The sequence below is a fragment of the Pleurodeles waltl genome, chromosome 10 (genome assembly GCF_031143425.1).
Source record: "Pleurodeles waltl isolate 20211129_DDA chromosome 10, aPleWal1.hap1.20221129, whole genome shotgun sequence".
NCBI lineage: Eukaryota > Metazoa > Chordata > Amphibia > Caudata > Salamandridae > Pleurodeles > Pleurodeles waltl.
The window spans coordinates 794,329,044-794,354,745 of record NC_090449.1 but is presented as its reverse complement, the minus strand read 5'-3'; the positions used below and the strand labels follow the sequence as shown (position 1 = coordinate 794,354,745).

General features: G+C 43.1%; 1 protein-coding gene across 6 annotated transcripts in view; it reads right to left on the bottom strand.

The window, feature by feature from the left end:
- Positions 1–23,778, bottom strand: part of TAX1BP1 (Tax1 binding protein 1) — a 638,481-nt gene extending 614,703 nt beyond the window's left edge. For 3 of the 6 annotated variants that reach the window (XM_069211444.1, XM_069211446.1, XM_069211450.1), the window contains exon 1: positions 23,648–23,777. The gene's annotated coding sequence lies outside the window, so the exon portion shown is untranslated. Of the gene's footprint in view, positions 1–23,358; positions 23,622–23,647 lie in introns of those variants that run through there. The other 3 variants (XM_069211447.1, XM_069211449.1, XM_069211445.1) reach the window with 3 other exon arrangements.
- Between the last annotated feature and the right edge of the window lie 1,924 nt (positions 23,779–25,702).

The following is a 25,702-nucleotide window of genomic DNA, read 5'->3' as shown; positions in this document are numbered from 1 at the left end:
TTGACACATGCTATAGAAGAAGAATCATCAGAGAAACAGTAAAAAAGTGAATACAAAAGTGAGTGAATACAAAAGTGAGTCCAGAACAGATTGGGTATTTTTGAGCTCAATGGAATGGTATTTTATTTATTTTAAATTTTTAGTATGAATAGTTACAAATATTTATGTTACAAGTAAAAAACGTTTTGAATGTTTTAATGGTTATGTAGGACACACTAAGTATGTATATCTCTATATTTGTACATTTGGGTATACTTGTTTATTTTAAATGTTTAAAATAGGTGCATTATATATATATATATATATATATATATATATATATATATATATATATATAAAAATTTAGGCCGATCTGTGCCCACCGGGAGGGGACTGGGGTGGGGGGCAGAAACCACTAGAGACCAGGGATTTTTTGTGTTTTTATTTTTGCCAATTTCATACAAGGAGAGTGGCCCCTTAGGCAACGGTTTCTCCCCATGCGGGCATATTATTTTAGGACATTTCTGACCCCCTTGGGGGCCCATCAGCCTATTTTTTACTTAGGCCCATCAGCCCCCATGGGGACAGAAACTACTAGACACAAGGGATTTTTTATTTTATTTTATTATTTTACATAAGGGGAGAAGCCCCTTAGGCAAGTGTCACTCCCCATACAGGCATATTGTTTTAGGCCATTTCTGCCTCCCTTTGGGCAGATAGGCCTATTTTTGTTAAGCCTATCTGCCCCAAGGTGGCGGGAGAAACCACTAGACACCAGGTTTGTGGTTTTACATAAGAGGAGCAGTCCCTTAGGCAAGGGCCACTCCCAATGGGGCATATTATTTTAGTCCATTTCTGCCTCCCCCCCTTGGGGGCAGATCAGTCTACTTTTATTAGGCCCATCTGCCCAGACACCAGGGATTGTTGTGTGAGCTTTGTTTGGGGGGGGGGGGGGGCAGGGGAGGCTTGGCCAAGGGTTGCTCCCTTCAGATTTGTTTGGGGGGGGTGGGGGGGGAGAGGGGGAATGGCCCCTTGGGCAAGGCCCTCCAGGGCAGATGGCCTATTTTTATTAGGCCTGCCTGCCCCCAAGGAGGCAGAAATCACTTAGGCACCAGGGATTTTTTTTGTGTGTGTTTTTTTTTGGGGGGGGGGGGGGGGGTGATGGCCCCTTGGGCAACAGTCGCTCCCCATGGGGGCACATTACTGTTGTCCATTTCTGTCCCTCCTTACAAGGGTAAGGCATAAGCATAAAGCAGCACAAACCCATCTTAAGAAATTAGACCTGGATGGGGCGGAATACACTTTGTTACGCCTACGCCATAAATTCTATAGAGGGGGGACAAATGTGGCAAACTACGAGCACACAAATTGCAGACAGAAAGACATACCGATAGAGTGGGAGGTATTATAAATACAGCTGGGTCTGGGGGTTTCCAGAGTTGACCAAATAGGTAAAGTTTTAAAGATTATCTGCCCAGGGTCTACATGACAGCAGACTTAGTTTATATCTGCAGGGCGCCCTGGTGTCTAGACTTACCGTGTAATAAGCGGACAGCCCTGAGAAACCTATCCGAATACAAGTGATCACAGAAGTCACTGCACAACTAAAACCCACATAGCTTAACATACATATTTAAAAAAACGTTTTTTCACTTTAAACAACGCTTGTTTTTTTTTTTTTTCCCCCGGCAATATGCCATAAGAGTACAAGCAAAAGAAATTATAAAATACAAATTTCAGGTAAAATAGTCACTATTAAATAAAAAAAACAGTTAAAATATCATTAAAATAAAGGTTAAAAAATTGAATTACTTAAAAGGGATAAAATTCCAACAGCAGATACATCTGAACCATCTCCCTCACAAAACAGCATTAGAATACACATCAAACAAGCATTTGAAATGCAATGGGTCTCGCGTTTGCTTGAGGTAGAGCTATTAGCGATGTAAATTCCTAAGTGGACTTTTCATGTCAAACACACTGAAAATAAAAAGAAAACAGTTGGCATCAGCAAGCAGATCCAAAGCGCCGTCGTGAGTGCCAAGAGAGACAAAAGGAAACAAAGTTCGCTTGCAGTCAAAGTTATCAGCAAAAGCGCAATTATCCATGTAACAAGGTCGATGGCCACGGCAGTAACAAAACCACCCTAAGGAGGGACAAACTTAAAGCAGTTACTAACAAAAACAAAGGATTTTTGAAAGGCAAGCCCATGAACAAGTGATGGTTTTGCGCGTGGTTAAAAGACAAGATACACACCAACACATCGGAAAAGCAGCACTTGAATGCCGCTATGCTTGACCTAAAAACGTAAACGGCTGAGATATTAAAGCAGCCGTTTATGGGCACACCTTCATTCTGGTCCTCCACACAGTTATCAGAAAGCGTGATACAACAAAGACCAAACATTGTCTGTTATCAGTTTTGAAAATACGCAGGGCAATTTTGTGTTCCCTGACACCTAGTAGCCAGCAAACGGGAATTATCCACTTTTTCCTAATCTTTAATTATACCTGGAAAAAAAATAAGACATACTCTCCTGTCTCCCTCGCTGCTCCACAAATGGGACACCGTTAGATGGTGGACCCATTTTGGTAGCCCACTGGTCATTCAAAGGAGGCAATTGATAATGTTTTGTATCTAAACTGCAAATACAGTTTTCCAGCTAGGGGTGGTTTGATTTCATCTAAAAAATTGCTCCAGGTTATAAACATCCTTAATCTGGAGAAAAGAAGTAGTTAGAGTGCCATATGAGGAAAATGACAACATTTGGCCCTGCTTATGCTGCCAGTATTTTCTTTTAAGCAAATGTTTGCCAGTCACAGGAGCGACCCCCAGCTTAGTCCACAGGGCACCACATCCCACCTTAACTAGAGTGTCTAACATATCTAATCCAGGGAATACTTCCTGAACCAGAAATTCCTAAGAGTTCATTAAGTCCCTCTCAATATGATTGTAACTCAGGTGAGGCCCTAATTGGTCTCCAATAAAGAATAGGTCTAATCCCGCCCCCTCTGAGATTGGTTTAAGGCCCAAGTCAAGCTTAAGTGGAGTAAAGGAAGCCCCAGTAACTGGTGTAAAAAAAAAAAAAAAAAAAAAACCACAGTCCTTGGTGTCTAGCAGTTTTTGGCATATCCTTAAACCCCCAAAGCTCAGCCCCATAAAGGGCAGCTCCCAAAGCCTGCAGTTTATAAATTTGGATTGTAGCAGTAATTGGATGGAATTGAGAGCTTTGCTGGGCTCTTAATAGTGCCCCAATGTGTTGCATCAATTTTAACCTATGTTTTTCAATATAGTATCGCCAATCTAAATCTTCTGTAAGGGTCACCCCAAGATAATCCAAAACATGCACACGATCTAAGGGGACACCAATAAGTTTAGGATTTGATCTAGCAAGGTGCCTGGATTTAATACCATAAATGTAATTTTGCTACGTTTATTTATAGTACCTTCTGATTACAAAAGCTTTCAAAAAGACAATATTTTTTGTAACCTCCAAGGACTTTTTGATATTAAGAGGGTATTGTCCGCAAACATTAATGTGGGAATCTTGGCGTTGGCCAACCAGGGAGCATTCCCATAATGATTAAAAAAGGATTTCAAATCATTGACAGAAAGGAAAAAGAGGGTTGGGGCAAGAACACAGCCTGGTCTCTCGATCCACAGAAAAGGGGACAGTCAGCTCACCAGACGATCCACAGCGCACTTGAGAAAAATTGTAGCCGTGGAGTCTGATTATGATGGCCAAATGGTCACTAGGGACTTCCTTATCCGCTAAAACTTGAATCTGGCCACAAAATCAAACACCAATGTCAGATCAACAAAAGAAATGTATAAACGACCACCATCCAAGACCACCATTTTCACAAAACATTGACTGAAAATGGAAGACCTGATCCACCATGCTGATACCCTCCCTGATTCCCACCTGGAGGGGTGTCAAAATGTCATTCTCTCCCATCCAGGTTTGCAACCGGTCAAGGAATATGGTGCTGAGGAGTTTTTGGGAGCAATCAATTAGGCTTATTGACCTGTAGTTGCATGGATCAGCTGAGGAACCCTTCTTGTAGATGGGTATAATCTCTGCCCACGTTGGAGGGGTTGGTGCTCCTTCCATAACAGTATTAAACATTAATGAAAAATAGGGGCCCCAGACATCTGGCTTGTTCAAATATAGATCACTAGGACTTTGTAGGTTTTTTTTTGTGTGTGTTGTTTTTACTCCTTCCACAGGGGTCCCAAACAACAAGGATTGCAGAGGGGAGTGTGTATCTTCTTTCAATGATGAAAGGGAGGAAAAGTGGGTAACTCAGTGTGCTGCTGGAACATTAATCACAACAGGACGGGTGCCCCCCTTGCATCCTGTCAAGGCTAGGCTCCAGAAAGTATGCTGGTCCCCATTCCTGGCTTCAGCCAGCAAATCTTCCTAAATTACTATTTTTCAATCTTTTTTAGCTGTTTTAGTGGTCTTTTTGTAACGTAACTCTGGGCTTTAATTTCCCCCCATTATGCTCTTGATTTCAGAAACAAGAGCAAACCTAACTTTATTGCCTGCTTTATTATTCCAGGAATGAGGAGCCTCCATTCCAAAAGACTTGTTAGCATTCACAAAGAAGCAATCCTTTAACCCAGTGAAAATATTATTGTGGACGGAGCAGATCTTATCTCAGCCACCCCCTATTGTAATTCCTGCCCTCAATAAGTAGGTCCCGATACTGCCTGCTACTAGGGTATTCATTTTAACCAGCAGTTCCTGCAAATCTGCCATACTAGCCCATTTTACTTTTGCGCATATTGCTGGTCATTTGCAGTCTATGATCAAATGGTTCTCCAGTGCTAACCTTCATACATAGGACAGGGAGGTCAACCTCAAAAACTAAAGCATTATGGTAGCTAGCTTGTCATGTCACGACAGTCAAATCAAACAAAACATTCTGCTAATCACTTGCACCAATCCTCACTAAACTCTTCAACTCCTTCACAGACAAGGGGACCCAGCCACACTCCATGGAGGCTTCCATAATGGTTATCTTCAAGCCCGGGAAGGATGGTCATCTATGAGGATCTTACAGGCCCATCTCTCTGATTAACAATGATGGGAAGCATACCATTAACATCCTTGCCACTCGATTGAACCCAATCATGTCCACACTGGTTGACCCGGATCAGATCGGGTTCATAACACACAGCTGGTGTGGAGGCAACACCAAGCAGATATTACATATATTGGACAAGGTTCGACGTGTGCAGGGGGGAGCGCGGCGATGTTGCTTTCTATTGGTGCAGAAAGGCATTCAATCAGGTTTATTGGCCAGACCTGATCACTTCTCTGAAATATATTGGCTTTGGGAATTGATTTCGTCAGTGGCTTCTGGGAGTACAGCTCCTGCATGGCAGCGGTGTGGGTAAACGGAGGCACGTCGGACCCCTCACCTATACAGAGGGGGACCTGACAACGCCATGGTCCAGGACATCTGAGATGATCTGTTCATTAATGGGGAGGGGTTTGGCAGACACATGCACACACACACACACACACACACACACACACACACCAGTAGCCTCTACGGGGATGATGTGTTGGTAGCACTTAGACTCCTTGTCCCACTGCATGATATAATTGCTGAGCTTCAATGGTTGAGGAAGGTTTCAGGCTTTTAAGTTCACCAGAAAAATTACCAGGCCCTTAATCTAACTGTTCCTCAGACACATCCAGCCCAACACCCGATAGCAAGGGCCATCACATTTATCTTACACCGAGGCATACAAATTGCCCCAACGGAGATATGGTAGCAATTAATTATCACCTCCTCCTGCGACAGGTTAAATCTGGCCTAAAATCAACAGCTACAGTACTGCCTTCTCTTGGCTGGGACACACTGTATTCCTAAAAATGACCATTCTGGCCAAGGTGTTTAATTCCAAGCTCTTCCGCTGATGCCTCCACCCGCTACCCTGAAGACATTGTAGTCAGAAAGCAAATGTCAGGCAGCACAGTTGAGCTATAGGGACAAATGGAGCCATACTGAATCTGGGAAGCATTGGTGCTTCATGGAACAGGAATTGGCTGACTAGGGACTCATGACTACCATGGTAGCATAGAGTCTGGGCCTGTACTCCTCCCCGTTTACAGGGACGATGTTAGCGGTCTGGGATGAAGAGGAACTGCGTAAAGGACTGACATTTTATCCTTTCCCGATGACACCACTATTTGACAAGCCCAACATCACCCAAGGTGTCCAACCAAATGTCTTTTACCAATGGCAGCAGGCAGGCTGTAAGAGAGTTGGGCAACTCTTTAACAGGGCAGGATCATTCCCTTTGACACAATGAAATCCAACTATAGGCTTCCTGAAACTGAATGCATGCACTATCTTCATGTCCGGCATTGGGTTGAATAACCATCTGTCAAACCACATGCTCAGAGAACAATTACCTCCTTTAAGAAATGGCTCATTTTTTTATAAAGAGAGGGATAGACAAGTGATAACCAAACTCAATGTCCACCTGGCACAACTACCCCTGCAGGAGAAAAATTCAGGGAAGAAAATATGAGAGGCAGAACTAGAGTACTCACCTTCACACTGAGAATGAGAAGAAATCCATTACATGGCATGTAACACTTCCAGCAGAGAAACAACCACAAAGATCACAACATATTGTTATCTGACCCTAACATGCATACACAAATGGTGCCCAGACAGCAGTAAGTAGTGCTGGCAGGGCTGCAGTTTAACCAGAACACTTTTCCATCTCTTACGGCACTGCCAGAAGCTGACCCAATATTGGGAGGCGATACTGGAAGATGATAACAATTCTCTTGGTACCCAGCTCCCTTACCTTCTGGCATATATCATATTAGTGTACCCTAACCCTGAACCTATCCTCTGAAATCCTTGAGAAGACAACAAAACGCTTTGGCACTGGGGGAAACACAACCAGCAATTCTCTCCCACTGGGGCACAGACAGGGACTACAGGGCCCGTACTACATGGCTACACAACATGTGGTACCTCAGACTTTTAGCCAACCATGTTATTGGTACCACTTGGGGGATGGGTTTTAATGTGATTTATTGGCAAGGTATAGACGCCTAGGGGTGAAAAATATGTGACAGCAAGTCATAACTCTTTGTCTTTTGTGAGTTACCATTCCACTCCCAAATTCCTTGATGTAAATGGAAATTTGTTCACAAATTGTATTATTATAAATTACAATAACAGTAAATGTGATTATATAAAGTGATATTTTAATATTAATTATGATTATATTAAGTACACCAAGTAAAATGTATACTTTTTTGTTAATATCTTTTTCCAGAGCTGGTGGTGAATGACCGTGCAGCATCATGAAGAAAACTGAAACAGGCACATCCTGTCCCTCTCATCCACAGTGTATAATTCATTATGGTCAAATGTCCAGCAAGGAGTTACGCTGACAAACCCGCAGGACTACTCAACATGAAAGTTTTTGTTAGAGGCAGCTCAAATAAGGAATCACATTCCACTGTTAGACATTGCGAGAAATGTGGGAAGCAACAGGGATCCCCAAATATTTTAGCACAAGAAGTGCAGGATCCGGTTTACTATGAAGAGAGATTTACAGATCATTATGCAAAAAGCTGAAGCAATTGTCAGTGATGACGCTGAAACGGGTGAGTGCACGAGTAAACGCTTAAAAAGAAGAACTTCATTAAAGTAAAATCATGTAGGCTGAAGAATGTATTTTTTAAAGAAAGATAAAATTCTACAAGGGAATATTAATCAAATTAATCAAGGCCACAGAGCTTAGAGTTGACAAATGGCTTCAAGGGTGTGCAACCATTAGTTGCGATTTAAAGATCTTAGCGGTTTGTAGTAAGAACAGAGTGGCTGCAGAAGCCCATTATCATGAATCTGGTTATAAGAATTATACAAGTGTTAAATTAAAGCAAAGGAGGAAGATCATGCATCTAGCATTCAAACCGATGATTACTACAAAAATGAGAGATGAAGCATATGATGAATTATTTCATAACATTAGAACTGTAATTATTCCTAACAAAGAGGTATTATGTGTGACAACTCTCACTGAAAGGCTTGAAACGCTCATGACACACAGGCGAATACAGGGAATTGACGATTCAACCAAGAATCATTAGAAGAAAATTGGACTCAGAGTTCTGTGACGGCCTCCACATATTCCTAGACAACCAAGGAAAATTATTGGCCCAACGTCATAGTGTCACACTACAGGACATTGTAAGAGAAAACTAGAGCTTGAAAAGAGAATTATCAGTTTTAAAAGTTAAGGCCACAGACATGAACAAGATCATTGATCAAACATCATTGCAGATAAGAACAATGATTAAAACAAACTTGACATCAACACCATGGCCATATCATCCATCAGACGTTGATAAAGATTTATTTACAGTGCCCGATTACCTGAAATGGTTCCCATTGGGACTTCTCACTGGAGATTCAGAAAACACAAACAGTCCAAAAGGGTTGCTTTACTTATGAAATCATTCAGTCAGGACATTATATATGCAGTCCAGTCACAAATGGCAGCAGAATTCCTCCCCCCAAAGCACTTGTTGCTCCCATACATCATAAAAAAGCTGACAGTCAATGTTGAAATAATTCACACTCTAAACAGACTTGGTCACGGGATGCCACTCACAACTAGAAGAAAATGATACTGCCTTGTGTCTACAGAAACTTGCCGCTACTGTAAATGAGCAAACTGCTCTTCCAGTCGACATTCAGCCTCATGTCTTCACTAACTTAAAATGGGATAATATTGATAGGCTGGAAGAGACTCTTACTGGTAAGGGGACGACTCATTGAGTCAACAGTACAGCTGTGCAGCCCAAGTTGTTTGGACCACAACCTTTTAAAGCTCCTCACTCAAGCACAGCCAAACAAAAGCAAAGAAATGACCATCACAAATACTGAAGAATGCTCATGTATGTTTCTGGTGAATGAGTTGGGCCTCAGCCATTAATGACAAGTACTGAAGAAATGTTGGAATATGTTGCCCAATTGAAGCTGCACAACATAAGAACATAATAAGGGTTTCTACAAGACTAGAAGCAAGCCTCGCACAGATGAAACAAAGTTGGACAGTATTTAACATCAGTACTAGAGGCCTAGTTAGTGTGTCACATGATGTCATCAGCTAATTGCCAATCATTAATACCCCTGCAACTGAGTTAACAACTGTTTATGAAATTTTGAAACAGTCAGAGCTGATAATTAATCACTGCATTTGGAGAAACTTGCAGTTGTCCTGGATCAAGCTCTAAGCAAAAGCAACCAGGATTGTGTGGCAGCATAAGACAGAAACATTCTTCGAATGAGCACATTTCACACCCTTTGCAACGTCATGTCCATTCTAGGAAAACGCTTTCAAGACGCTGGACTTCACGACCTTTGCACTGAAGCAGACATGATAGCAGAAGGATCAATATCAGTACTAGAAAGTGGTATGTACAGTCGTGCAGGTCAAGTACACAAGTGTGTGTATGAAGCTAATGTTGAGACTGGGTTGTTTGAAATGTACCCCCTGGGTAGAGAAGAATTACGAAGAGAACATTCGGGTAGTCTACTCCTTCACTGAGGATGTTAATGACTTTGCAAAAGACCTATGTCAGAGTTTAGACGACCTTTTGCAGAATGCTGCCTTTGACAAAGTAAAACAGCTCTGGGGTGCATTCCTGGAACATCTTCGTCATGACAATAGAGAACTATCTGCATTTTGGATGTCGTATGTGGATATTGTTGAAAATGTCTTGCAGACTCTGCTGTGTGCTGCTCGAGAAGGATATTGGTATTTACATGCTACCGCCATATGCTCTATGATCCCAGGGTGTTTTGGGTATGACAGGATGAACTACGCTAGATATCTTCCTGTATACTATGCAGAAAGGACATTACTTGCAATGAAACATCCAGAGATACACCACAACTTCATCAAAAAAGGTTTTCAGTTCAACTATCAGAAGTTAATCCGTTTGGGTGAATTCTGGTTGATCAAGCGACAGAGGTAACAGTCCGCAAAGACACACAGACTCCAGGTGGTACGATAAGGTTCATACTCAAGGTGGGTGCTGTGAAAAGATATTATATGACGGCTAATCACAGAAGTGCTTTTTTTGGGTCAGGTAAGAGAAAGGGTTTGTAACAACTGATCTTACTCATGCAGACCTACATAAGTCACAAATTGAAAAAGATGAAGATACTTTTATGAGAGCTGTTAGTCTGGCTCAAAGCTGGATAAACCCATTTGTTGGGCCACATGATTTCAGTCTCTCCACTGCAAAAAACCCATCTCAAGACAGTATCCGACGTAATGAAGGCGCATGAAATAGGGGAACAGTAAAAAGTATGCATATAATCTATATTAATATATGAGGAATGCAATGAAGTTGTATTGTTATAATATACAGACTATAGTGTTATTATTACAATTAATAATCATAATAATGTTTTAATTATATTGAATTTAACCAAACCGGTGGAACTGGATTTATTTTTCCACATATTATAACAAATTTCTATGTTATTTATCAAAAATATGAAAACTATTCTTTTTTTCAGCTATGGTTGTTAACTCAATAATATCAGACAAAAGGCAAAGAGTGATGGTTTGCTATCACATATTTTCCATCTCTAGGCATCCATACCTTGCAAAACAAAATCATGCTTGGAACCCCCCCTCCCCGAGTGGTGCTAATGGCCTAAATTTGGGGTCCTGGTTCATGGTCCATCCTGGTCATTCTGTGACGCAGGAAATGAAGGTATAATCAAAATTGGGGGCCCATACATTACCCTCTTACCAACCAAATTCAGTGAGTTAATGTGCCCTATATAACTCAAGTTGCTTCATCTACTACCCACGCACAGAGATTCCACATATAGAAGAACACATGGATTAGGAGAACTGCACAGGAGGAGACCTGTTAAGGGGACACCATTTGCACAGATGGGAATGGCCCAGAGATGGAAGGATTCCCGAGTAGTGCAAGTGCTGGGAGGAAGAATGCATGTGTTGGTTAGTTGTTAACAGAGAATTTTTCTGTTTTATTCTGCCTGGTGCTTCTGATACAGAGCATGCCGACTTCCGGATTGTAGGTGTTGGTCTGCGCTTTGTCTCATCTCTTTCTTCATTTCAGTCGCTCACAGGTTTGAAACTCCAATACTCTGCCTGTGCAGGACAGCTGTGGTCCAAAAGCCCATCTGACATTGGACATTGTCAATATGTCATGTATGAAAATGCTGGAACCTCATGGCACAACAGCCCTAAACATTAAAGAGTAGATACCGGACCAGGTGTGTGTTTAAAAAGCTATATTGTTTACACTTATTAGAAGAACCTCACCCATGTATACCATTTGTATGCTGGCTACCTGAAGGCACATTTGTAGAAAGCTTATATAATAATTTAGTATGTGCAAATAAATCAATAAAAATAGATTAAAAAAAAACAATTAAATAATTTGAAAGCATTTTAAAACCATGCAATAACTATATATAGTGCACTTTATGAAAATTGTACTTATTTATAGAGTTCTCAGTTGCCTAAAGGTATTCATGGTACGTAGCAACAGACCATGTCTTGTTAAATGTACGGCAAGATATTGGGGAATCAAATCGCTCGAGACCTCGAGTATTTGGTGGTAAGTGAACAACATTGATTAATTGCACCAAAGAATTGCACTGAATGCACCAAATTAGCATAAGCACACCACAATCTGGTTCTAAGGTATTCCAACATCACATTTACGTATGTAGGAAAGGCATTCAACAGGGTCAGGTTAGATTTCTTGTGGGAGGACTTGTACAAATTATGTTTTCTGCTAACTTTTATTTACTTATTAATAGGTTTCATACAGGGGTGCATGTCGCCTTACAGTTGCTTTCAAGAGCGAATACAGCTTACTTATGAGAATTAAATTTTAGTTCAAATCGAATAGGGTAGCTGAACTGTGACTGAAATTCTTCACTTGCAATTGCTCTTCTGGGTTGAGCCCAGTTGAAAGCTAGTCTGACTAGTTTAGTTTTCCAAAGTTTCCTGACAGTGGTTCCAGATTGGATCCAGAGTCTAGGGATGTGCCTCGGTGCTTCATCTTTTTTGAATGATGGTTGGGTAACCAGATGGTTACTACAGGACCTTTTCTCCAGAATGCCTTACAAATAGTGCACTAAACCAAAATGTAATTCTGCCATCAACTGGGAGCCAATTGAGTACTTTAAAAGGAATGTTTGATGTTGGTATACTTAGAGGTTAAGGCATATTCTGGTTGCCCAGTTCTGATGTCTTTTGGTGCCTGCCAATTAGCTTATTGAGAAGAAGAAAGTAGAAGATATGACTTTGGTCGAAGCATGCTAGCACAACAGCTCTCGTCAGTGTGGCTCTAGATAAACACTGCAGAAGAGAATTGTATGCATATGGGATAGTTAACTGTATACTCACAACTTTTGCCCCTATGTCAATTCAGGGAGCTTAAGTGAGAGCAGCATTGATGAGAATTGTTATATTTCTTATTTTTTGCCAAGTCAAATGGAGGTACCAAGGCCTAAGTGTCAGTCAAATAGTAGTTGATCTGGCTTAGTATTGCTGACTACTAGAATCTCAGTCTTGGCATCTTTCATATACCATGGCTTTCTTTCATTCAGTGGTAAACGTGCACATACCAGGTGCCCTAAGTTGTCTTGAAACTAGACCTGACCACAGATGAAATTTTCCCATTAGTGGACACATTTGTCAGCGTTCACTCCATTCGAGTTTCTTCTTCGCTCTGTGTTTACACAGAAAATCTTTCATATTGAGGTAGAAATAGAATCGCTTTATTCCTCTGTTCTTAGCAAATGGACAAGAATTTAAGTTGCCAGCATTTGCTGATGATACTGCACAATGCTACAAAATTAATCAAACTATGAACTACATATGCTGACATATCTTCTAGTGATAGCAATAAGTCAGGCTGCAAACAATCTGAAAAGGTAAAACCCTGACAATTAATATTCATGAATACAGCTCTCCTTTTAAGATCCAACTGTCTGAATATCCTTCACGGAAGTGACCCCAGAAGATGCCCCCGCTGTGCGACGCTAAATGCAGACCTGGGTCATAGAATATGGGGCTGTGCCAGGCTGCAAGAGTTTTGGGAGGCAGTCTTGCCGATGATTACCGCAACCCTTGCCCAACCACTCGACAATATACCCGTGGTGTGCCTCTTGGAGACTTTTCCTAGACCATCTGTCAAAAAGGTCAGGAACTGATTTATTGACCCAACCCTCATACTGGCAAAGAGACGCATAGCCATGGCCTGGAAATCCCCTGTAGTGCCTAATGTGGCGACCTGGATCAGGGACATAACCACGCTGATGAGAGGGCATTGCTAAAGGAGATAGCACCGCGGGTCTGCAGGAGACCTATTGTAAGCCTCTGGTCAGAAGTGGAAGATGAATGGGAAGCGCCTTTGGCTGCGGAGAGGCCAAGCAGATGACTACCAAGATAGGGAAGGGGCGAAGCCCTAGCCCGGACTGCTGGACTGGAGTTTAACGCAAGAATATCCTGGCCAAGCAGGACATTCCGGTGGTTGGTGGCCGGTTGTGAGCCTGGTGATGGGTGCGGCAGGGCCCTCCTCCCCAATCCGCTATGATAGTCCCCAGGAATAACTTCTCCTAAGACATACTCAGAGCTCTACACCACTCCGAGACAGAAGTTAGAGTTAAATTCATTCTTTTTTTTTTTTACTTCACTGCATGGCTGTCTCAACACCGACCGACATGAGGGCAACATGTGATTAGGCACTGCACCCAGAAATCCCTGCCGAAATTTGGAAGTAACTACACCCCAATACCCAAGGAGCATGCTCCCATGACACACCAACCAGACCTGGCTCCATCCTGGTGCATATCAGAGGCAGGTGCAGTCATCCAGACAGGATGGGGCTATAAGAATTGGCACAGAGAAGTGTGGGACTAAACAGAAAGAAACAAAATTGTTGTATAGTCTCACAGTTCGTATATTCTCTCAAAACTCACTCTCAATTGTATGCTGGTCATAAGCCAATAAAAATAGGTGTTAAAAAAAAAAAAATTAAATATCCTTACAGAAACCTTTGCTCGCATTCTAAAGTTGTTTGAGAAATGAATTTCCTCCTTCAAAGACAAATTGAAAACAAATTCAAGGGTGAGAATTAGGAGGGTGTCATTCATCTGGAAAATCAATATGATACAGCACAATTGAATTGGGGGACCCTAGCGGCACACAGTTATTAGATACTTAAGATGTTGAGTGTGAGGATCAAAATGATTATGATCAGATGTATGACGAGTATGTACTCAACCTTGATCAGGGAGATATTGATGGTGATAACCTCTCTACTGAGGATTCAGTCCCCTCTTCATCCAAGGATGCACTTAAAAATTATTTGGGAGAGATGTTTCTCCTCGCAGTATTAAACACCCTGGGAGCGCTGAATGGTGGCCCCTGGAACATTTGGGAAACTTTATTAAAAGGTGGATCAAAAACCCACTGGAAAGAGGTATGTGCAATCTTGTCAAACCTGAATGTTCAAGGCCAGGAATTCCTGACAAGGTGTCTCTTACTTCCAACCTGGACCCAGAACTTATCACTTTCCTATTCACAATGGGAAGAGACGCAAAAAGAGGGCTTGAGAGATCCCTCAAGCTTTGCCAGGGTTACCTCTTAGATGTTCTTGGCCCCCCGGAAAGGATAATCGAGATGTCTGAAGAGGCATATATTTAAGGACTTCCTATAGGCTTGGACCTTCTGAGCGGCTGAAGTCAGCGTGCCTTGGTTCTCTTAGGAACCATGAATGCTGGTCTTAATGCTACTAGTCGCAAACCACTGCTTTTGAAAATCAACCCTAAATTGGGAGATTTAGCCAAGAAGCAAAACTTTAGAGAACCCTAAAGCACTGCTCTTTGCTGAAAATATGTTCAGGAGTCTGAGCAAATATGTAGATACTGTCACCACTCTTGACAAAGCCCAGATAATAGGCGTAAAGTTTTAAGCCCAGGTATTTTTGGCAGGGCCGGCAGAAGGGGACTTTGACGGCCAAAACGTTCAAAGGTTCCAGTTTAATACTTTCAAACCAAGAGGAGGCTACGGTAGTGGTTACCAAGCCGGTGCGCAATTCACCTTCTACACCCAGAGAGGCCGTCATCAGCGAGCGAGAGGAAATAAAGCCCATGGTTCCTCAAGTCTGCAGTGTGAGTACTACCAACTCTCTTCCTTCTTTTACACAGGAAAGAGTGGGGGCCACCTCAGGAACTGTTTCCATGTTTGGGATACAATTACTCTGGATCTTTGGTGTAGGGAGGTGGGTGCTGGGTGCAGTACCACCCTATTTGTTACCTGGTTGTTCGATGCAACTTTAGCTGAAGAGCTCTGGGTTCCTGCTCACCAGGTCCCCAATGTCAGTGCTCCTTCCCTAAAACAAGACACCAGGTCACTTGATCCCCAAGTGACCAGGCCCTTCAGCACCCATTCAAGTCCCTTGTAAATGGTACCCCTGGTACTTAGGGCCTGGGTACTGAAGAGGGCCCAGCACCAACCTTATGCAGGCTCCTACTGCAGGCTAGGTGACATGGTTTTTCCAAAATTGAAAACATGACATGGCATACGCATGTGCCCCCGAAAACACTGCTTGTAATATCTGTAAGCCACCCCACAGTAGGCCTTCAGCCCTAAGGCAGGGTTAATTATATTACAAGTGCTGGCATGTATGCATGAGCAACTATGCTTCTACTATGTCTGTCGATTCTTAGAATTAGTGAGTGTGCAGGGAAGCAATTTTAAAAACATGTGCTGGATACTGGGCAATAAAACTTCCCCAGCTCAATGATAGCTACTCTGAACGTAGAGATGTTTGGTACCAAACATCTCGTATTCATAAACCCTCATTGATTCTAGTGATAGATTTATTAATACATGCACCAAGAGAACACCTTAGAGGTGCCCCCTGAAAAACCTACCAACTGCTGGTAAGCTCACTGCCTGGTTCTAACCAGACTGCCCCCAACAGATGAGAATCTCACCTCCCAGGGTGAGAGCCTTCGCTCTCGAGAGGTCAGAAACAAAAGCCAGTCTGAGCTGGGGTGTTACCCACCCCTCTGCAGAAGATGACCTGTTTTCCAAGAAAGGAGCTTCAAAGTAATTCACCACCTTTAGTATGAAGATCTGGCTTTCCTCAGAGGAAGATGCCAAACTCCCCTGCCTAAGGGCCCATCTGGCACATGGACGGGTGAGAAAATTAACTATGCAGGAAGCATGGCACACTTCCAGACTGGGAACACCCCTAGGATGGCCGGCCTGAAGTGGACACGACTTATGAAATTCTGTCATCTTGTGCGTAGTGGAATTTAGGAACTCTGTGGACAGTGTGGTACCCACTCCCCAGAGGAAGTGACCATTTAGGGGGTGAAGTGACCCAAAGGGTAAGTAGCCCATTGGGTACTACCCTTCACTCCACTTAATGTCCCCCTAAATTAAGTATTTAGGGGACCCCCGACACCAGATCCTGAGATCTTCACTGGACACAAAAGGAGTGGAAAAGAAGCCTACTGAACCCGGGAAACGAGGAGCAAGATTGACTTGGGGCCAACCCTGCTGCACCTGACCCTTGAGGAGCAACTGACCTGTCCTGCTGCTGCAGCCTCTAGAAACAGGGAGATCTTCCAGTACTTCCCAATTGCTAGGAGAAACTCCCTTGGAGAAGAGGAGCTTCTCCCCTGCATCCTCAGGCACCCAAGAAAGCCCTGAGAGGACCAGGACCACCAGAAACCCGACACCGGACATCGCCACTGCACCTGAGCCACCTAGCCTGTGTTGAAGTGGGCCATCAGTGTCTGCGTGGTCCCCAGGCCCTCCAGAAGAGAAGCCCACTCTGTGCACTTCACAATGGCTTCTGCAGACTGCTTCTGACAACTCCCCTGCAACCGCAATGGACCAGGAGGCAGGGACCCAACACCCTAGGACACCTCTGCATCCGTCCGCCCTGCACCCAGGAGAAGAGAACCATGGGTGTCCCCATGTCTCCCCACCTTGTGAGACCTGAGCCCACCTGTTGACATGGTCAGACTGGATCCCCTGTTGACGCCTGCAGTGTGTTTCTGCAGGCCCCTCACCTGAAACCGAGAGGAACTCCAGTGCCGGACCTGATGCCAGAAGATACCCCCTACACCCGTGCCCTACAGCCCGAGGAGGAGTGGATTGACAGTGTCCCCACATCCCCAAAAACCTAAACTGTTGAGCCCCCCTGTGTGGGGTCCCCAGGACGGTCCTTCCAGTACATCCCTGCAGTGACTTTGTAACCGGACCAATCCCCATTGACTTGAATGGGGCACCCGATGCCGTAACACCTACGAACCTGGACACACCAGAGCTCCCCGAGGTCACCTGTTGGTGTGGCCTTGGACCTTGCCTCAAACTCACCTCAAGTCCAGAATATTGGTCCCGTAAGTTGTTGTATTCTATCTGGATTGCCGTCTTTGTTTTCCTCCATAGGATTTCATTGCAGCTTCCTGAAAAACGCACTGTCTACTTTTAAAAACTCTAAAAATTCATAACTCAAAAAGTACTCATAGGACTCCAGTGATCTTGGTATCAACGTTTATAAAACAGCATGTGTTATTTTTATAAATTCATGCTAGATTTCTTTGAGTGCGTGCCTCACTTACTGCACGAGTTTGTGCCTTACATGCTTACCACTACCCTAACTGCTTTGGGATGTCATGTGCACTTCTGATACCTCTGGGGATTGCTTGGACTCTTTTCAAAGTGTACCTCATTTAGTCCACTACATAAAGAGCCGGCTTCCTGCACTTGGGTATTACAAACAGTACAGGATTTCAGATTAGATTTTTGGGAAATTCCCTTCCACTCTATCAATGTGAGAGAAGTGACCTGGAAAGCAGATCAGCAGAATTTTTAAACGAAGAAGTGGGGTCTATGCTGGAAAAAAGGTGCCATGTTAGAAGTGAAGTTAGAAAGCAGAGTCTTCGTCAGAACTCTTTTTCTGGTAAAGAAAAAACACAAGGGCTGGAGACCCGTTAAGAACCTGTTCAAGTCACATAAGTTTATAATATACAGACACTTCAAGATGGAAGGGAACCATCTCTTAAGAGATCTATTGTTAAAAGACGACTGGTTGGTGAAGTTGGATCTGAAGGACGCCTACTTCACAACTCCCATGGCCAAAGAGTCCCAACTTTACCTTCAGTTCACCTGGCAGGTCACCATTACCAATTTTGCTCTCCCTCCATATGGCCTTTATTCAGCTCCTTGGTGCTTTACCAAGGTAATGAGAACTGCAGCTTCCTACCTCAGAGAAAGGGGTGTCAGATTGATCATTTATCTGGACGATATTTTGATCATGTCCCAAAGTCATTCTCAAGTTTTGAAAGACTTGAACATGGCCATGTCCCTTTTGAAAAGTTTGGGTTTCGTAATCAACAAAGAAAAGACAATTCTAGTTCCTTCTCGATCACTACAATTTCCAGGCTTTACGATACATACTGTGAATGTGATTCTTCTCCTTCCCTTGAAAAAGATAACCAAAATTCAGGAGGAAATAAGATATGTCCTCAGTCAGGATTCCTTAACTCAGAGAGCTGGCAAGACTTTTAGGGCTATTGCCTTCTTCCATTGAAGCAATTTTCCTGGGCCCCTTGTGCTACCATGCTCTGCAAAGGAGCAAAATGAGAGCTCTCTAAGGTGGTTTATGGGATGGGGACAAGGTTTCACTAGAGCAAGCAGCAAGGACAGAACTTGGACAATTTGGATGCTTGGAATGGACAGGCAACCTTTGATTGTTCACCAGATTTCATTCTAGAATCGGATGAGAGCCTGACTGGCTGTGGTGCACACTTCGGTGTACAGGAGACTGGTGGATTATGGTCAAACACAGAGAAGTAATGCCATATAAACTATTTAAAATTGACTGCAGGACTTTATGCTCTCATGAGCTTCAAACATTGCTTGCAAGGCAGGGCAGTTTTATTGAAAATGAACCAAGTGTCTGCGGTAACATTTAGAAATAACTTTAGGAGGTACCAAATCCATTGATCTGGAAGTTTTAGCGAGGAAGCTTTGGCTATTTTGTTTAAAACACAATCAGTTTGAAGGCAGAATATTTGCCCTGGAAATGCAAATGTTTCTGCAGACTATTTTTAAAGGACTACAACGACTGGAAGCTAAACAAGGAGAGCTTCAGGAAAATATTCCAGGTATTGGGTCCATTAGAGATAAATCTATTTGTGAGCAGACTGACTTTTCAACTGAAGAAATACGACATTTGGGTGCCAGATCCGGGTGCTCTACCGGTGAATGCATTCCTTCAGAGCTGGAAGGGAGCGAATGCATACACGTTCCAATCCTTCATAATGATCCAGAGACTCTTTCAGAAAGTAAGACAAGAGGAATGCTACCTTATTCTGGAAACTTTGTTTTGGGTCTTGCAGGTGTGGTTTCTAATGATCTTGGAACTCGCTTGCTACATTCCATTTCTTCTACCTGCCATGGAGGGTCTGTTGAAAGATGTAGATAGAAAGAAAGACCCGCTAGTCCAGACAGGGACTTTGAACCTTCTTGCATGGAAGGTGTCTGGCGATCTTCAGAGATGTCACTTCTTTCAGTAAGAGCTGAGGAGCTCATCAAGGAATCCTGGGCTCCAGGTACCAGACACAGATATAAAGGAATCTGGGGGATCTGGGTACGTTGGTGCTTGGAAAGGAACTTGTATCTGGTGGAGGCTCCCGGAGTTGAACTGGTAATTTCATGGCGGAACAATTTGATAAGAGGTCTAAGCTAAAAAACTATTATTTGCTACAGATCTGCTATATCTGTGGGTCACAGTATGGTTAATGGTAGGAGTATAGGGAAGAATGCTTCAGTCTGTCGAGTTGTTAAGAGTATAAGGTTAAGAAGATACCCCCCCCAGACCAGGATATCAAACTTTTTGGGATGTCAATTTGGTTCTTACCTTGTTTTCTGGTGGACCAGTTAAAAGATATTTGGAAACAAAACAAAACATACTATTAAACTTGCCCCCTTACTTTGTTTAATTTCTTGTTGTAGAGTTTCCAAAGTTAAGGCATTGCAGGTAAGTAACAAAATGTATGACCCCTTTGGGGTTGCCGTTGATATTAATAAAAGAACAATGACTATGTCTGATATCATCTTTTATCCAAGATATGATTCATGTAGAAAAATGTGTGTAGTTGATTGCATGATGGAATATGATTTGTGGATGAATGAGTTTTGGTCTGATGGTCTTAATCAATTGTTGATCTCTTTTGTCAATCCCTTTCAAGCTGTCACTAGAGCAACAATTGCTAGGTGGGTGAAATATACTATGCAACAGGCTAACTCACAAAAATGTTGTGAACGTTCATTGAGAGGGGCTATGGCTAGCCAAGCCCTTTGGAAAGGTAAAAGACTGGGAGACATTATGAAAGAGGCTGATTGGTCTACTGCTTTCATGTTTGCTAAACATTATTGTAAACCCATTGAACACATGTCTGATGTGGTTTTGGAGGGCTACCAACATGCATAATGGTAGCCTCCGATCTTGTAATGAACTAGTGATTCTCAAAATTGAAATGCCAAGAGAATCTGAATTTAATTAAAGGCACAGAGGCTAACATTATCCCTCCCAGTTATTAGGTTGGAGTTTAACATTAAAAAAAAAATTAAATGAAATGAAGAAAAATAAATAATACATGTTTTGACATATAGAATACTATGGCCCTCATTCCGACCCTGGCGGTCATAGACCGCCAGGGCCGCGGGTGATGGAAGCACCACCAACAGGCTGGCGGTGCTTCCTGGGCCATTCTGACCGCAGCGGTAAAGCCGCGGTCAGAAAACTGGGTCCGGCGGTTTCCTGCCGGATTTCCCCCCGGTTGCCCAAATCCGCCATGGCGGCGCTGCTGGGATTCTGACCCCTTTCCCGCCACCCTGTTTCTGGCGGTTTTTACCGCCAGGAACAGGATGGCGGGAACGGGTGTCCTGGGGCCCCTGCACTGCACATGCCAATGGCATGAGCAGTGCAGGGGCCCCTAACAGGGCCCCAGCATGCTTTTCACTGTCTGCCTAGCAGACAGTGAAAAGCGCGACGGGTGCAACTGCACCCGTCGCACACCTGCAACACCACCGGCTCCATTCGGAGCCGGCTTCAGTGTTGCAGGCCCCTTTCCCGCCGGCCCAGCGGGAAAGTTGGAATGGCCCCAGCGGTCTTTTGACCGCGGGGCGGCCAAATGGTGGTTCCCTCCAGGCGGGCGGCAACCGCCGCCCTCCGGGGTCAGAATGACCCCCTATGTATACTTTTATCAAAGGAACACTATTGTATTATGTTATTTGTTTGTGAAATGCATTTTTTTTTTTTTTTTCAGTTCCTCGAACAATTAACCTCTCTTTAAGATAATTCGCAGTAATTTGGCTCTTCTGGCTGTGTTTTTCATATTGGTAATTACTTATTTTTTGTCTATACAAGGAAAGGAGAGCACGTTTCATTGAACAAGTTGCGCATTTTAAAAGAGAATGGTTGTTCCGTACATGGGCCTTTTATGTGTTGCCATGGTTCTGTTTTGAGAATCGCTTTTCTCTTTCATTCCAGAAACCTACATCCTTGATATAAACATTACCTTTCGAACCACCATCTTCTGCTGCGGGCTTTGTTTCACGTAGTCTATGGTATTGTCACTTTCCATTTTGGCAGACCAAGATTAGTTATTACCAAGCATAGGTGCTACTAACGAAATCACCCTGCTTCCATTGTTCTGAACACGACACCAATAATCATATGAGACGGGTAAAAAGATTGTCCAGTTTGTCAAATAAAATTGAAGTCTTATTCACAAAGCACACCCTGGGCAATAAAATTAAAATAAAGCCAGGTGGGGCCACAAGAGACAGAGAGAGCAACACAGAGCACGGGGGAGGCTTGTGAAGAGGAAGCACATGTGACAGAGAGAGAGAGAGGGGGGGCACAGAAAGGAGAGAGCAACACGAAGCGCTGGCAAATATTTGGCAGGACAAAAGCACACAAGGGAGAGAGCTGGAAAGCACATGCACTTTTAAGGAGTGCCTAACCAAAAAGAAAAAAGTACTCCCTAAAGGTAAGCAGTGGAAGGATATATGCCAGCTGCTCAAAAGGATGGTGAACTGGATAGACTAACGCCAGAAGAGGCAACCAAGTAATCGTACAGAGCAAGCAAATGCAAGACACAATAAACGTCAACCAATCGGAAGCAAAGGCAGGATGTAAGTGCACTGTTAGTTCCTGGAAAGACAGCTAAAAGGTATTTCACAGCCATACAGCCTTTACTACCTGGTAGGAGAGACCTAAAAAAGACCCCAAATCAAAAAATACTTTGGACGTTAGATTGTACACATTCAGAGAACTCTGAAAAGTCATGCAATAAAGGAAACAAACACCTAAAATAGAATAATACAACTAGTTGTACGCGGAATGTTCAGGATTGGTAAGTCATAACACCCAGCGTTTTCTCCCTCACATCTTTCTCGAGTGAGGCATAATACCCATTTGGAACCAACACCAAGAGATAAATGAAAGACACAATATGCCCGAGTTCCGATATTCAATCTAAATGCCATGAACTAAACTGACACCGTTAACAAAAATAGATTGAAAGCTCCGTCACATCATATACCTGCGCACCAAAAGAAAAAAGAAATTGCTGAATAACACAAGGCCGTTGGGTGTAAAGAGACTGACCATTTAAACAGTCTTAGAACAGTGGTTACCACGAATGTAACTGGAGCACTTTCAGAAGTGAGTGCTGGTCTCCAACTGGAAGCCAACGAACATTCACTAACATTTCCAGTATGACTCAAAACGTTCAATGACCACCATAACACCGCAGCGCGTTAGAAAATTCTAGACAAGTGCTCGCGACCACCTCGGAGGTACATGAAACGACCATTCTTTGATAGAAACGTCAGAAGAGGTTGCTGAATCACCAACCTAATAGACTATTGGGGGTCAAGAAGGGACTGGTAGGTCATCTATTCAAAGCTGACTGATCAGAGTGAGTGCGCGGCAATTTAGAACGCGCCATTCACAGACGGCGATTACATACTGCTAAATGCATTATTATCACGTAGGAACAATTGGGGGGGGGGGATACATTTTTTGGGGAAAACATAACGGACAGACTCCGGGGGTGGGGTTAGTTTTGTAATTATTACATAACCAGAATTCTGTTATTTCGGGGTGTGTATATATATATATATGCTAGAATCCACAGAGGGAACTACAGCTGTTAAACCTCCAAATGTAGCGCAGTTCTAACACCACGCCGCAATGCTGGGCCCTGCACAGTAGTTGGGAAGCTTTACCGGAGACGAATGGCGAGCTGGTCTACGACGGGGAGCGCCGCGATCTCAACCCCGGCAGAAGATCCCAGCGGCCAGAACCTGGAGGACGAGCGGTTGGTTCGCGATTTTATCCGCGCATTATGCGGTAGATGAGGTCACAATACAGCTAACAAGAAAGAGCAACAACACGGGAGCTGACAGCAGAATCTCACCCGGTAGGACCCGCCCCCTTAGCTGAAACGAAAAGTACGCTCTTCTCCAAGCGTTGCACACCACCGTATATCACAAGTTAAAGGTTGTTCTCACTCACCCCTCAGCCGGACCTCAGACCGAGGCTAAGAATGTTGACAAGGTCGACAGGTCCGGTGCATCCGTGGACCCAGTGACGCAGATCAACAACACCAGCACTTCCGCATCCCAGCTGACGCAACGTCACTTCCTGCCCTGCTTAGAAACCAAAGGTTGCCGTAGGCAAGAAATACAGCATTCCCGTTTTATAGACGTGTGAACAACTTTTTTTTTCAGATGTAAGTGTGACCACAGAGAGGAGGGAGGAATGCGGCGGAAACTGTTATCTTTCAACGGACCAGTGCTTAATTTGTATTTGTAAATATAAGGGTGCTGGTGCACAAAGCTCTCCTCTGAAACGCGGCTGCTGAAGTTAAATGCTAACTGACGCAGCGTATTCCTAAAGCCAGCTCAGGGTTCTTTAATCCATTGACAGCCACGACCTGCCCCTTCAGCTCACTCCTGCAGCTGTGTGCTTTCTCTCTTTGTGACCCCTTTTCGCTTTTCTCATCCTCCGTCCTACCCATATATGTCTTTTGGTCGCAGTAACTGCTTGAGGCAGAAATATACGTCCCAGCCCTCAAAAACAAGTGGGGCCCCGCACCGGAAACCACCGGCTTAAATTAAGCACTTTCTCGGACCTGCGTTTTAACAATAAAAGGGGAGCTGACTTTGCACGAGGAGACAGGGATGACCACAGAGCATGTTAGGGTCTGGCATTTTTTTTTTTAGTTAATGCTTTTATCTCATAAGAAAGGATGTAAACATAGTTTTGCTATCTTGTAGATGTGGTCTTGCCAACACACATCCTAAAACAGTCGTGTGTCCTAAAGCCCTGTAGTTTTTTGTGGTTGTAGGAGCTAGACTATAAGAAATTGAGTTGTTGGTTGACTTAATTTGTGCTTAAGGATAGCTTGGCACAAAAAGCAGACAGGCTTAACTGAGAGGCAATGTGCGAAGTAATTATATAATACACAGACAGTAATAATGTGAAGAACTGCACAGGAAAAATCCCAAACCAATTTAGAAAAATAGAGTACATTTTAATACATTATTTGATACCAAAATGCCCAAAATCCAGTATGCAGAGGAGTTATGATTTAAAAAAAAAGTTTTTAGTAAAATCTAACGCCTAAAAGACCAAAAAACGCCAACTGCGGACATTTAGTCACTCAAGGACGGGTCAAAGTCGAAAAATATGGCTGATCGTGATGTAACATGGTTCGGATACACAAAGTGGATTGGGCCCGGTTAGCCCTTACCTTCAGACTTAGAAGAAATACTGAGAAAAGGAGTTTGAGAGGGTAAAGATCAGCTGGGCAGTAAATAACAAAACATGAAGCTCAAGATTAATGGGAATGATCAGACTGAGTTTTTAATTTCAAAATATCACTGAACTGTAGCTTCAAGCTTGAGGAGGGAATCAGAATAGACTTCAAATGCTCATTATATAACTTTGCTCGATATTTGTTCTTGACATACTTCATTTTTGAAAAAAATTGTTCACACAGGTACATTGTTCCAAAAACTGACAAATCTACAAGCAAAATGCTTCAAATTTGGAAACTACTCAAGCTGCAAAGATTTATAAAATTGGATCAGATTTCCTTTATACTTGTCTTTCAGCATTGCATATGATTGGAGATCGATAATTTCCAACTGAAACTGGCCTGGAAGTGTTTCAACAATGCAGTCAAATGGATTTTGAAACAGCTTTATTTCATCTGTTTGTTCATCTAGATCAGAAAATTGTTCCTGAAATTGTTTTTGCAAGTCCTTAATGATTTCTTTTGCAAATGAAGGACATTCTGCTTCACTTTCTTCGTGAAGTTATTCACAACACGGGATATGAACCAAATTATTAACTTTCACCTGTCCTTCAAAGAACATCAGTTTTGTCCTGAATGCCTTGATATGCGCAAATAGATCACAAAATTAATTGGTTTCACCTTGCAACTTAAAATTCAATTGATCCATATGGCCTGTGAAGTCTGCAAAAAAATGCCAATTTTGAAATGCAGTCAGTGTTTGATACAAGTGGTTCTGGTTGATTCTTCTCTAGGAGAAATTAATCGAT